The 15007-nt window shown below is 42.2% G+C and overlaps 1 protein-coding gene across 24 annotated transcripts in view; it reads left to right on the forward strand.

Moving 5' to 3' along the window:
* Positions 1-3588: 3588 nt before the first annotated feature.
* TRIP12 (thyroid hormone receptor interactor 12) overlaps positions 3589-15007 on the forward strand; it is a 160134-nt gene continuing 148715 nt past the window's right edge. For 9 of the 24 annotated variants that reach the window (XM_032277962.1, XM_032277969.1, XM_032277972.1 and 6 more), the window contains exon 1: positions 3598-3728. The gene's annotated coding sequence lies outside the window, so the exon portion shown is untranslated. The other 15 variants (XM_032277983.1, XM_032277984.1, XM_032277975.1 and 12 more) reach the window with 6 other exon arrangements.

Genomic DNA, 15007 nt, shown 5'->3' on the forward strand with positions numbered 1-15007 from the left:
CAAATGTGCCGTTATTTGGATTTAAGGCCAACGAACAAGACACAGTGAAAAAGAGACTAAAAAACAGAATCAGCATGAAAGAAGGATTCATCTAAATCTGGGGCATAATTTGGATAATATACAACATAAAATAAATAAAGACAGAAGAAAGGGAAGGAAATGTACAAGAAATAATTTTAGAAAGTCATTCCAGAAAAAATCTATCTTATAAAACAGATTTTAATGCTAGTCTTTTAGTACTTATTTATGTCAGGCCACCTCTTACTAGATGTTTGGTTTCCTGTGCTAAGACTCAGAAAAATTGTCTTGTGGTTAGAAAATAGCATATTCTCAAGGCAGTTGACTGAAAAGCATATTTTTTTGGCATGCCATTTTTTACAACAAATTTTACTTTAAAAAAAGGGTGAATTAATTAGCTTGGAGATTAACTCTCACTGGTAGAAGTGTAGTGGATTTATTCAGCATGCTTAAAAAAGAAAATGGATGAGAATTTAGGACTCTACATATATATGTGACTGACAGAAAGTAAAAAACCTGAGATAAAGAAGAGTTTCTCACCTGTAAAAAAAAAAAAATTAAAAAGAAAGAAAAAGGGAAATTAAGAACACTGAAGGGATGGTAGGAAAGATTTCTTAAAACAGAGTAGTTAGAGGAAGGTATGCGACTAAGTTAGACCCGAGGGCAAAGTCTGAACAATGCCAACAACAGAAGTATTCTTTAGGAAAATGAATGCCAGGAGCACTCCTAAGGTGAATTTACGAAAATAAAATGGTAAACAGATATTCAGCCTGTTGAGGCTTACAAATGAAATAAATGTAACATACTTGTAATACCAGACCCTCAAGGGAAAGAAAATGTTTTAAAAAGACAAATTTTTCAAGGCTGTAAAAATTTAAATATTCTAACTTACTTCAGGTAGATGAAAATAGAAAATCATGTAAGATTAGAAGATATTATATTTTTGACCACTCATGTTAGAAAGCAAAGAACTGTTATGATCATAAATATTAAAGCTGGCCAGGCGGGACGGCTCAAGTCTGTAATCCCAGCACTTTGGGAGGCTGAGGAGGGCAGATCACCTGAGGCCAGGAGTTTGAGACCAGCCTGGCCAAGATGGCAAAAACCCTCTCTACTAAAAATACAAAAAAAATTGGACAGGCCTGGTGGTGGGCACATGTAATCCCAGCACTTTGGGAGGTGGAAGTGGGTAGATCACTTGAGGTCAGGAGTTTGAGACCAGCCTGGGCAACATGGTGAACACCATGTTTCTACTGAAAATACAAAACTTAGCTGGACATGGTGGCACATGCCTGTAATCCCAGCTACTGGAGAGGCTGAGGCAGGAGAATTGCTTGCACCCAGGAGGTGTAGGTTGCAGTGAGCCGAGATCATGGCACTGCATTCCTGCCTGGGCAACAGAGCGAGATTCCATCTCAATAAATAAATAAATAAATCTTAAAGCCAATGGAAAAATCAATAATCCGTTTTAAAAATGTACAAAAAGGATGCCTTTCAGCATGTCATAAATCGCTAATTCAATATGCAAAACTCTCTAAAAACAGTTTAATTAAAAATTTGAGGCTGACTCTGGGGCCACTGTCTATTAGCCCTGCTCTCAGGAAGTACTATACTAAGAAACTTAAAAAAATTTTTTTTAGTATTTCAATCTTTTTTTTTTTTTTTTGAGACAGAGTCTCGCTCTGTTGCCCAGGCTGGAGTGCAACAGCACGATCTCAGCTCACTGCAACCTCAGCCTCCGGGGTTCAAGCAATTCTTTTGCCTCAGCCTGCTGAGTAGCTGGGATTACAGGCGCCCGCCACCATGTTCGGCTAATTTTTGTATTTTTAGTAGAGAGAGGGTTTAACCATGTTGGCCAGGCTGGTCTCGACCTCCAGACCTCGTGATCCGCCTGCGTCGGCCTCCCAAAATGCTGGAATTACAAGCATGAGCCACCGCGCCTGGCCTCTAAATCTTAAATTTAAAAAAAATATGTTAACATTTATATTTTAAAAGATGCTTTTAAAAATATCAAAAAATCAACTTATTACGTATTTTAAGGACTCCTGGACAAACCGAGGGAATAATCAACATGCACAACAAAACAAACATATACGAAGTTTTAAATTTTATTTTATAGGAATAGTATCTGTTCATTCAGGCACTGGGTGCATGAATGAACTACTCAGTGACAGGCGTAAGCTCAGTCAGGATTAGAAACGTGTTTCCAGCGGAGGCCCAGCTCAAGTTGAGAATTTCATAGACACAATCATCCAAAAGCCCACCTTCAATAAATACAGCGGGCATAAAAATAGGCCGATTGTTACTTTGGTGATAATATAACTCTCGGTCTTATTGTTGTGGAGCAGATGTCATTATGGGTGGGGCTGAAGCACATAGCAGCTGAAACGTTTTTATGCCACTCCCCTCGCACACTTTCAGTGGGATAGAAGGGGCTCCAAAAGGTAAGAGAAGGGCTCCCAATCGTCAGTTGCAACTAGTAATAACTAAGTTTTGATGTGGCCGCGGTACGCGTGAAGGCCACAGAAAGATTTTTTAAAAATTCTCCATGGTTAATTCCTATGCTGGAAAAGAGACCATCTCCTTTTCCCCTCCCTAGCCGCTCCGCCTTGGGACATTTGGCTGAGTCCTTCCCTCCTTCCCACGCTGAGGTGAGGCCGCACGCTAGTCGGGGACGCCGGTTTTCCTCTTTGCGCGGAGGAACTCTACAGGTAAGCAGGCATGGCGGGAAAGGAGCGCGCGGCACCGCGGAGAGGCAGAGAAAGCTTGCCAGGAACTAGCCGGGCTTGGGGAGAGCAGGGACACGCTGGCCGCGGGACCGAGAAGGCCGAGGTGACAAGGAAAACCTCCCGGCGCGGAGCCGGGACTGGGCGCTTCCGGCGGGCCACGGTTGCTCTCGGCCTAGCGCAGCCTGTCTCCCGGGCCCCAACCGGGCCGGGAGGGAGTTAGGAGAGAGGGTAAACTGCGGCTCGCACTTGCCTGAGACCGGGTGACCAGCAACTGGTAATAGTCTTTGCTTGGCGGCGGGCCTTGTCCTGCAATTTCGAGCAGAGTCTCCGGCAGCCACGACGCCATCTTGGGACGCCACCACCGTCGCTAAGACAACCAGGAAGGGGCGGGGTTTGGTGGGGTCAAGGGGCCAAAACCCTAGTTTAAATCGAGCCACGCTTATGAGCTGGCAGAAGGATTTCTAACTTGGGGCGATCGTCCCTTCTTCCAAGGGTCACAGGGAACCCTGATCGGTGAAATTTCCAGCTCTAGGTCCCGGGTGACCCGAAGGGGAATTAGTTCCTGCTACCACGGAGGGGAGGGGGTGACCCCAGCGGAGGGATACCAAGCGGAGCTCCACAGTCCCCTTCCTGGTCCCTCGAAGAGATCTGGAGGAGATCGGAGGGTGCTGAGAGGGTCGATCCGGGCGGCAGGGGAGGGAGGGGCGATGTGATGGGCCTGCAGTAGGCAGCGGGGCCGGTCCCGCGGACAAGCCCGACGTCCGAAGCTTGAGGGCAAAGTAGTTCCCTGAGGGTGTCTGAGCGGGCGGGGAGGGAGGCGGCACGGGCGGAGGCGCACGCCGGCAGCGGTGCTGCGGCTCAGCTGATAATTGAAGGGACCCGGAGCCGCCGCCGCCGCCGCCGCTGGGGGGGGTGGGGGGAGCGAGTGGAAGTTACTGCCGCGCCACCGAGTCCGGACCGGAGACTTTGGGGCCTAACTAGGTAATTGGGGCGCAGCTCCGGGCGGCGGGGGCAAGCCTGGGGGGAGGGGGCCGGGCTGAGTGGTTGGGGGGGGGGGGGGGAGGAGCTGGAACAGAAAGTCCCAGGAAGCCCGGTTGTGTCATCACGGCGATTCGGCCCCCGCTTGGCCTGCTCCCGGCGCCGGCGGGGCCGCGGAAGGACTGGGCCGGGGGTTGACGGGAGAGACGCTCGAGGGCGGTCGCGGCCGGAGGGACCGGGGCCCGGCGGGAGGTGGGGGTCGCTGGGTCCCTCCTCCGGCTCCCCGCAATGAAGAGGGCCCTTCACAGAAGCGGGGTAAGGCTTGTGGGTGTTGGGGAGCTCGGCGGGGGTCGAGGGGGGCCGGAAGTGGGCTTTGGAGCTTGGAGGGTGTCTGGGAAGAGAGAAAGTGGGGGGCCGGAAGTGCAGGTGGGGAGTGTGAAGACGGCAAGGGTTCCCCGGAAATGGGACGAGGGGCCCGGAAACCGGGAGAGGGGAGGCTCCGGGGCCATGGACGGCCCGGAAATGGAAACTAGGGAGCAGCTCGAGTGACAACAGTTGTGGGAAGCGAGGGTCAGAGGAGGGAGAGGCCGGAGTGACTTTAGACCGCAGTAAGGGGTTTCCTGCACAGGGCGACGGTGAGGGGTGGTTGAGGGCGGGTGAGCCAGGAGACTGGGTCTGCGCGGGGCAGTTTTTTAAGCTGTGGGAAGTTGAGGCTGAGGGAGGAAGATGACGAGCGGGGCATGCAGGGGGCCTAAGAAGCCGAGAAACTTGACTGAGAAGAATAGAGCATCCTTTTAAATAGATAAGAATGGAAATTGGTGGTAGGTGGGTTTAACTAGGACTTGGTGGAGGGAGGTGGGCCAATTGTCACCCCAATCGTATTAGCATTCAGAGCGAGTCAGGCGATTAATTTATTTATATGTGGATTACATAAAACCTATTACAACGTTTGTCCATCAGTTCAGCCCCTCTCCTTCCTTCTCCATAGTGAGTGGGTTTCAAGTACAGGGGCAAGTTAGAGGGGAGTTCGAATAACGGAGATAGTAAAATCTCAAATCCTATCCTCGGCGTCTTTCCTTTTCTCAGAATGAGAAATCCTTCATTTCTTAGAGGGAAAAATGGGGAAAAACATAAAAACGCATGTAAATCGGGGGTGGGGAATAACATTTGAACTGCTGGTGGGGTACAGGAGGGAGTTGGTTAGTCTACGTGATGAGGAGAGAACGGAAGGGGCAGCTTTCACACCCTTAAGATAGATGTTTTTTTTTTTGATAATGCTGTTTTACTTTGTCTGGGGGTGGTTTAGCCTAAGCATCGAGTCTGATGGTGGACATAGTTTAATTGCTTCGTTAGTTAATTGTGTGTAAAGGTTGGTGGGGGGCGGGTACGGTTAATAGCGCAGTGAATCCGTTCTAAGTGGACCCCTAACTGCTCTCCTGCTGTCTCCCTTCCTGGTCGCGGTCCTCGGTCTTGCCTGGGCTGACAGATCACCCGATCTCCGGGCTTTAGTCTGTTTTGTAGGCCCTTTAGTGATGTGTTTAACTTTCTATTCCTCTCGAGAGTCTCATTAGATATTTTTGGCATTTCATTTTTTAAAGACCTGGCAAGTTGAGGCTCAGCGTCTCCTCTTTAAAAACAAAACAAAAAATACAGGGTAGAAAGTTGAAAGAGCTATTGAGTGGAGTAAAAAACCGACGCTCAGAACAAAGGTCCTAGTTGTGTTAGAAAAAAAGGCAAGAGGCCTGTATATGAGGTCTGTGTGTGTCGCATTTACACCCCAGGGGGGGTTGAGGAATGGAATTAGCAGAGGTTTAGAGACAATAAATTGTAGAGGGTTTTATTGAAGCTGTTTTTCTTATATTCGATGCAAAGTGATCAATATTAAGTGTAAGTTTTAGAGTATACCAAAATTCTAATTCTTTTTTTTTTTTTTTTTGACACTTCCTGCTCTGTGTTCAGCCCCAGAAATTTTGAACTGCTGTGACTCCATCGTCTTTGTGAGACTGAGGGAGTTTTTATTCCATTTATATTAAGTTTAAGATCTTGTACATAACATGGTTGAGGTTTATGGGCTTTGCACATGTCTGCCTTTCTATGAATGTGCCAATATCCCTAAGAATTGGAAAACTGTAATTAAGATTATCATTGTTTTCATTCAGTTCCCTGTTTTTGAGGAGTATGAGTAGTTTTTAAGTCTGTTCAGCTGACATTTATACTACTTAGTTTGTGTCTATGAACAGGCTTTTCTTTTTTTCCATTTACTTTCACAAAGTTTGAGGACAATTTTGGCAGTTAGAGTTCCAGAAGGTGCTAATCTAGTTAGATTTAAAAAACAAATGGAATGCTTGGTAGACCACGGTAAAATCAGTACTTTCACCTGGCAAAGTAAATTTGTAGTAATGTATGATTCCTTTCCCATTGTAACTTTTTTTTTTTAAAGACAGAGTCTCTGTCACCCAGGCTGGAGTGCAACTTCTGCCTCCCAGGTTCAAGCGATTCTCCTGCCTCAAACTCTGGAGTAGCTGGGATTCCAGGCATGCACTGCCACACCTGGCTAATTTTTGCATTTTTAGTGGAGATAGAGTTTCACCATGTTGGCCAGGCTGGTTTTGAACTCCCTACCTCAGGTGATCCCCTGCCATGGTCTCCCAAAGTGCTGGGATTACAGGCAAGAGCCACTGCACCAGCCTCAGTGTAACTTTTAAGATTATTTTATTTATGTTATCTAGACAAGGTTTTAATATTCTGCTTTAAGGTTGTCATCCTAGCAGTGAAAACATCAGTGGCTTGGAAATTCACACACTGCTAATTAGTAGCTTTGTGACTTTGAGCTAGTCATTTGCCCTATCTGGTTTTCATTTATTTTATCTGTAAAATGGGGTTGGGTAATCTTTATTTTACCTCACTGGGTGAGTGTGAGACCCAGCAGATTTAATGGCTGTGAAAAACAACAACATGCTGAATAAATTAGTTTTAGGAAATTACATTAGCTGTTTTGAGGTCATTTTTTAAAAGATACAGCTTCTCATTTGTGGTGGTGGTCCATGGGGAAGGGGAGAATTAATGTAAAGTAGGTTGAAGGTACAAAGTTATAGAACTTTATAAATTGAAATTGCTGCTTAATTGGTAGTAGAATTTGGGCCTAATTTTTGTCTTAAGTTACTTTCTTTTTTTGGCATGAGCATGCCGGTTACACTTTTTGGCCATACATTCTACTGAATAAACTTGTTAATCTGTTTAAAGAAACTTCAAATTTGTTTATGTTTTCATTGACAAAATGTGTACCTTTGTACCATTCTGGTTTGTACTCTTATGAAATTGACTCTTTTTTTTTTTTTTTTTGAGACGGAGTTTGGCTCTTGTTGCCCAGGCTAGAGTGCAATGGCGCAATCTCGGCTTACCGCAACCTCTGCCTCCCGGGTTCAAGCAGTTCTCCTGCCTCAACCTCCTGAATTGCTGGGATTATAGGCAGGCGCCAACCATGCCCAGCTAATTTTTTGTATTTTTTGTAGAGATGGGGTTTCTCCATGTTGGTCAGGCGGGTCTTGAACTCGTGACCTCAGGTGATCCACCCACCTCGGCCTCCCAAAGCTCTGGGATTGTAGGTGTGAGCCAAATTGACTTTCTAATCTAAGAGATCACAATTAGGGAATAATGCTCCTGAATCTTGGTCACTATTTTCTTTACAGAACCTAGGGAACTTCCCCCCTTTTAAGTGGACAGGTAGGGATCTTTTTGGGCAAATGTGATACCATTTGCCCCTTTATTTTTCTGTTTGCTGTGGTCCTTTGATGGACTCAAGTCAAAACAGCAACCTATTTGGTTTTTTATCTTCACTAAAATTGTTTATTGCAATTGCCAGTTTGACCTGGACTTTGCCCTCATTTAAATAAAGCAAGCACCCACTATGTACAGAAAAACATAGAAGATAAAGGAGGTAAAGAACAATTTACAACTCATCCCTTCAGATCACTTCCTCAGACAAATTTCTGCCTGTGATCTTTGTATTTCTGGTTAGCTGTACTGGCTTCATTTCTGCATTACAGTATTGCATTTGTTGACATGTGTTGCTTTTGTTTCCCTGATTAGGTTATAGGCTTCCTGAGGGCAAAGTTGATTTCATACAGTTGTGTTGTGTGGAAGGTACACTAATAAACCTGATTGGTCTGATTAAGGTGGCATTGGAGGTGGGAGGTGGGAGGATTGCTTGAGGCCAGGAGTTTTAGCCGAGGCAACATAGTGAGACTTGTCTCCACAAAAAAGAAAAAAAAAAAGTAGCTGGGCATGGTGCATGGATCAGCAGTTCTAGGCAACTCTGGAGGCTGAAGCAGAAGGATTGCTTGAACCCAGAGATTTGAAGTTAATAGTGAGGTCTGGTCACACCACTGTACTCCAGCCTGCCTAGAAGGGTTCTTTGATGCCAACAGATTCTTCAGAATGCTTTCTGTTGGTTGGTTCAGTGATCATGGCCTCTTCACATCTCCCCTGACTAATGTGCCATTAGAGGTCCTGGATGGGTATCAACTGTCACTGCCATGTTTTAGTGTTAAGCCAGTGGATTAATCTGTTCCACTTTTTTCATAGTCCAAGCTTTAGTTGATAGGGCCAAGCCTGAGGGGAGTCCAGGCCAGACAGGGTGGAAGACTAAAAATCTGGTGGATATTACACAATCAACATAATTTTTAGATTGTTGTGTATAATCTTAGTGCTTGGTGATTCTTAACATGTAGTATAATTTAATATAAGCTTTACTTGAGTGTTTTCTTTTAGTACTAGCGTATCATTTCAGCAGCTGTGTTACAGACTTGAAGACATAACCTCAAAGCAGTGGTTCTCTACCTCTCTGCTGGGTTTCTCTGTGCGTAATGGATGCTTGCTGTTATTTGTAATAAATAGATAAGTATACTGATGCTAGACCTGTTCCTCGAATTTTTTTTTTAAGTAAAATTTAACTAATGTCTTGGATTTTTAAAAAATGTACTTCTTTAATATCCTAACTTACTGATAGTTTTAGGTTATTGGCAAAAAGAGGTTATTTCCTAGACTGAATTAAGTCTTTTATGTCATTTTTCCCTGAGGCCTTTTAGATTTTGGTTGTTTCTTGTGATTTAATTAAACTGGATTGGAAAAAGGAACTTACCCATTGTTCAGTGTTACGTGCTTTGTCTTGAAAGTGCAGAAGCTATTGGCAGTAGGCAGTTTCATGGTTATGCTTGATTTATAAAGTCATTAAGGTGGTCTAGAGTGAAAAAGCTACCTGCAGCTCTGTGTTTTCCTTAACAGCACTGTTCAACTGATTATCTGATTTGAAGGCAAGACTTAGGTTCCAGTCCTGGCTATACACTTCCCATCTTTGTAACCTTGGGCACATAATTTAACTTTGATTATTAACACCTAATCTAGAGTCAGTTGTAATTTATATGGTAGACATTCTGTATTGTGATTTAGGCTCCACAGATGAATTGGAACACAAGGCCCTTTCTCCACTTGTTCACAGTACTGTTAGCCATTGCCTCATTTGTTAAAACTTTTACGTAGAACATACCTCTTTTATATGCATAGGTATCCTACTTGAAAACATTTGACCAGACCCAGTGGCTCATGCTTGTAATTCCAGAACTTTGGGAGGCGGGAGGATCGCTTGAGCCCAGGAGTTTGAGACCAGCCTGAGCAACTTAGTAGAGACCTTGTTGCTACTAAAAATCAAAAATTAGCTAGGTGTGGTAGCACATGCCTGTATAGTCTCAGCTACTTGGGAGCCTGAGGTGACAGGATTGCTTGAGCCTGGGAGCTTGAAACTGGTGAGCTGCAATTGTGCCACTCCAGCCTGGCTGACAGAGCGAGACCCTGTCTCAAAAAATAGATATATTTTTAGTTTACAATAGTATTCCTTAGTTGATTATGAATTCTTTAAAGTCCTTGGCCCCCACCCTTTTTAAAATTTTTATAAGGATGCTAATCCCAAGTAGTGTCCCTTTTTGTCTGCATCTAGCATAGGGATTGTTTGTTAATAGAATAAGTCTTATGAAAATAAGATACTGTAAGTGGAAATATTTTGTAATGGCTTAATGTCCTGTTTTTAAAATTTTGATTCACATTTGGCATTGTTAATGCTAAAATGATTTTGAAACTTTTAGTCAGTTAGTATATATTTTGGAGACTGCAGATTACTTTTAAATCATACATATTAAAAAGAATTGGAGCAAGTCATTTTGTTATTCTTTAATTGGCCATTATGTGCATATAACAGTTGATAGTTAAAAGTACATTGAAGACCTAGGTAAGTTTTTTTTTGTTTGTTTGTTTGTTTGTTTTTTGAGATGGAGTCTGCTCTGTTGTCCAAGCTGGAGTGCAGTGGCATGATCTTGGCTCACTGCAACCTTCGCGTCTTGGGTTCAAGCAGTCCTTCTGCCTCAGCCTCCTGAGTAGCTGGGATTAAAGGCAGCTACCATCATGCCTGGCTGATTTTTTGTATTTTGGGTAGAGTCAAGTTTCACCATGTTGCCCAGGCTGGTCTTGAACTCCTGACCTCACGTGATCCATCCGCCTTGGCCTCCTAAAGGGCAGGAATTACAAGAGTGAGCCAGTGTGCCCAACCAATATGTTTTAATACAGTGCTAAATGATTAGTGTTTCCAATTTATAATAGTCTACATCATTCTAGTTTATTATGTTTGTTTCTTTTTGGAGAGCATGTACATATTTCTATAAATCTGGTGTTATTACCCATACATGGATTTTTAAAGGCTATTTATAAGCCAAAATGTCCATCAACAAGCCTTCAAGACGTGAAGTTACAGCATTTCAGTGTATATTTTAATCAACTTGTTGGCTGTCATAACCAATGAGTTCTACCCTGACTTCCAGACTCCTACTCATTCTACCCGTGGGCAGTTCTCTGAATAAATATGATGTACCTTGTGCTGTCTTCTTAAGGTCAGATGAACTCATTTTAAAGTTTTTATACTGGTAAACGTGTGATGCCCTGGAAACCTAAAGTGAGTTTTTACAGTAGCCCATCTCTTGAAATTCTCTCTTCAGTTGTAATTTAAGCTGCTTTGTGTCCTTAGAGAGCATGTTCATAGAGATCATATGAAGGTCCCCTACTTTTTTTTTTTTTTTTTTGAGACGGAGTTTCACTCATGTTACCCAGGCTGGAGTGCAATGGCGCGATCTCGGCTCACCGCAACCTCCGCCTCCTGGGTTCAGGCAATTCTGCCTCAGCCTCCCGAGTAGCTGGGATTACAGGCACGCGCCACCATGCCCAGCTAATTTTTTGTATTTTTAGTAGAGACGGGGTTTCACCATGTTGACGAGGATGGTCTCGATCTGTTGACCTCGTGATCCACCCGCCTCGGCCTCCCAAAGTGCTGGGATTACAGGCTTGAGCCACCACGCCCGGCCTCCCTACTTTTTTAATTCTCAAAAACCAAGTGCATCTAGTAGCTTTGTAAATAGCAAATATAGGTAATGCTATCAACTTCCAGGACCCCAGTGTTTTGTAATTTTGTTTGTTTTGCATGCTTAACTTCAATCAGATTGAGCTGTTTTCCTCTCTGAACACACCCAGGAACTTTTTAGCATTCTTTGCTTTAGTTTTTAGTTTGTCTACCTGAATTGATACCCCTCTCACATCTTGTATCTCTTATAACTATGTATATGTATACACACACTTAACTTCCTTCTAGTGACTCCTTTAAAATTTTTACTCCTTACTCTCTTCTAGCCCCCTTCTGTAACATATTTCAGGATGGCTTTCACATTCTGTCTTACATAATTAGTTGTTTACATCTTAACTTCTTAACCACATTTTTGGACTCTTCAAGGTAGAGATCTTACTTTTTTATCCTCACAATGTCTAGCACAAGGCTTCCAACATAATGAATTGTACTGATAGGTGTATGTGATTGTTTTGGTGTGACACACTGAGAAACTGTGTTGTGAAATAGTATTAGCATCATTTGCCATAATTTACTTGCTTGTTTTCATTTTTCAGGGGTTGGCAGCTGAGTGTAGAATATACATTTTTCAAAACTGGGCTCACTAAAATCAGCTACTTAAGGAATTGTTAAGTCCCTAGAATATTTTAGTTTGCTGATCACCCCAAATTTAGCATTTGGAGAGTGTTTATTAGTAGATAATGATTTATTTATCAATATATATTTATCAGGTGCTTACTCTGTGCCGAGATTGTGCTTGGCAGAATATAAAAGGACCTGAAACTTATTCCTTGTCTTCCAAGTTCTGTTATGTTTCATATAGCTGATACATAACTTATTCCATCACAGTATTTATCATAGAGAAATATTCTGTAAACAATCTAAATGTAAATTTACTGCATATAGAAAATCTGATATTAGAATGTAAATTAAGAAACATGAATTAGGGCATGATTTGTGGCTATCCTAAATAAATTGTTGAAGCACCTTCATTTACAAATATTCAGCCAGGTGCTGTGGCTGATACCTATAATTTCAGCCCTTTGGGAGGCTGCAGCAGGAGGATGACTTGAGCCCAGGAGTTCAGGACCACCCTAGGCAACACAGCAAGACATTGTCTCTACTAAAAATAAAAATATATATTAGCCTGGTGTGGTGACCCATGCCTGTAGTCCCAGCTGCTTTGGACGCCGAGGCAGGATGATCGCTTGAACCCAGGAGGTTGAGGCTGCAGTGAGCTAAGATAATGCCACTGCACTCCAGTCTGGGCCACAAAGTGAAACCCTGTCTCAGAAAACAAAAACAGGTGTTCATGAGCAGCTAATGTGAGTGCATTTCTGGTTCCATACAAGATCTGCCCTCTTAGAGGGTGTTTAGAAGGAAGAGGTTTATAAAAGGAGAATCCATATCTTGAAATGCACTTTGTTGTAGATGAGCTCAAACTTAATGACAATAGCACACAACATCTAACACTGTGCATATTTGTTATTAAGTACAAGATTGAGTTTTATACAGTGGTACTTGGAAGTTTAGAGAGGTTCAGTTCTGGATTGAAGTTACTGAGGAAGACTTCATGGAGAGAGAGGGACTTAAACTGGCCCTCATTGTTTGGGGGAGGGTATAGGAGAATGGGGAGCTTAAAGGTGTAATTGTGGTGGGGATCTAGATTAAGATAAATGGGGTCTCTGGAGTAGAGGGTCTATATGTATGAAATAACAGGAAATTTGGGCCGAGACTATTGAAGTTCTTAAATGGGAGATCAAGGAACTAGATTTAACAGATTATGTTGAATGATTCTTGATCCCTGAATAGGTGATGATGATGTGAACAAAGTGTACAAAAATATGAATGAATTGAAGAAGAAAATAAAAGTGCTGTAAAATTTTTTTTTTTTTATGACATTGGTCCTCATTCTGGTACAACATGTAAAGGTTTCTATGGTAAGTTTTGGAGGAGATAGAAGTAGTGAAGATAAAACTTAATTCTTGTTTTTTCTTGTTTAAAATGTTAAATATTCTTCTGATTGTGGTTTTGACTAAAAAAGAAAAAAAAAGAAAAAAATGTTAAATAAGCAGGAGCTGGTTTGTCTAAGTGACTCTCACCAGTCCTCTGTTGGACACAGAAGTCTTCTTTTAGTGGACTCAATCATTTTGTCTTGGCACATTCAACTATTGTTTATTCAGATATTTTTTAAATTCAAAATACTTTTTGATACCTAATGCATGATTTTTTGTGAGTTGTTCTCAGTAATTTGTACGGGTTATATAGGGAAACTTGTTTAGCATTCAATACAGTGTTTAAAACAAAATTGTGGTTTACATATTTAAATACTTTTTAAAAATTTTTCTAGCCATTACTGACTTTGGGATAAATAAATACTTTTGAATAGTAAAAATTAATATTACGTAGTTTAATCAAATTAAATATTCTAATAAAATATTTGCTTTGCACCCTGGATAGTAGAGTTGTCACCCCTCAATTTTATTGTTTAGTTTTTAAAATTTTATTCTGATATATGTGTATGTATTTATGGGGTACTTAGTGATGTGTCAATACATATTATGTTTGGTAATCAGATCCATGGTAGTTGGCATACCATCATCACAAACATTTATCATTTCTTTGTATTGGGAACATATCTTCCCCCCAGCTATTTGAAACTAAATATTAAACTATAGTTATCCTCCAGTGGAATGGAGCAGAAGAACATGCTCTTCCTATATAGCATAATTTTATATCCTTTAACAAATACCTTTACTTTTATACAAGTATGTACACAGGATTTTAAAAATGAGAAATCGGGTTATATGGTGGCTGAAGAGAAACTAAAAAAAATACTTTTTTCAGAGTTCTGTTAGCCAAAATATATTCAGCTTTCTTTTTTGTTTTTTTTTTTTTTTTGAGGCAGAGTTTTGCCCTTGTTGCCCGGGCTGGAGTACAGTGGTGCAATCTCGGCTCCCTGCAGTTTCTGGCTCCCTGTAGTTTCCGCCTCCCTGGTTCAAGTGATTTCTCTTGCCCCAGCCTCCCGAGTAGCTGGGATTATAGGTGCCTACCACCAAACCCGGCTAATTTTTGTATTTTTAGTAGAGATGGGGTTTCACCATGTTGGCCAGGCTGGTCTTGAACTCCTGACCTCATGTGATCCGCCTGCCTTGGCCTCCCAAAGTGCTGGGATTGCAGGCATGAACCACCGCGCCTGGCATATTTAGCTTTCTTTAGCAGCTTTTATTTCTAGTGTGTTCTTAAAGACTTTCCTAATTGCAGTTTGAATTAATTTGATTCTTATATAGAAAGCAGAGATGCTAGCTATGTAGATTTGTGACTCAGAATTATACCTGTTTGTGGAGTAAGAAAGGCTGTATTGTCCCACATTTCGTGGACTTAACGTTAGAATAAAAACATTCGTGAAGTCTATATGTTTTACTACTATAGCACAAGAGTGCCTATTTTTCTGCAAAACAGCCACCCAGCTTCATATTTTTTTCCTTTGTGAAGCATGTATTTTCTTTCCTTCTTACCTAGGGAAAGCAGCTTAGTCTCGAGGGAACTCGACCCTGGTCTCTACCCCTCCACCCTAGATCCAAATACATTTTTGCCCTTCCCCCAGTAGATGTCCACAAGTAGGCTGATGTTTAAGAAGATTCAGTAGTCTTAACTTTATGATCAGACCTGTTTGCTTGTCATTAATAATGTTAGTGTTGATTTTCACATTCTGGCCTCAAAATCCTTTCAGAAAACTAGACTGATAATTGTAGAGTTCATCGTTTTTACTCTACTCTTCATCCTGCCTTTTGAAAAGTGTTGCCTTTCCAGTTGCTGCTATGAGCTAAGACTTGGGGAATTT

This window comes from Sapajus apella, unplaced genomic scaffold (genome assembly GCF_009761245.1).
Source record: "Sapajus apella isolate SASKATOON/1434 unplaced genomic scaffold, GSC_monkey_1.0 scaffold10, whole genome shotgun sequence".
Taxonomy (NCBI): domain Eukaryota; kingdom Metazoa; phylum Chordata; class Mammalia; order Primates; family Cebidae; genus Sapajus; species Sapajus apella.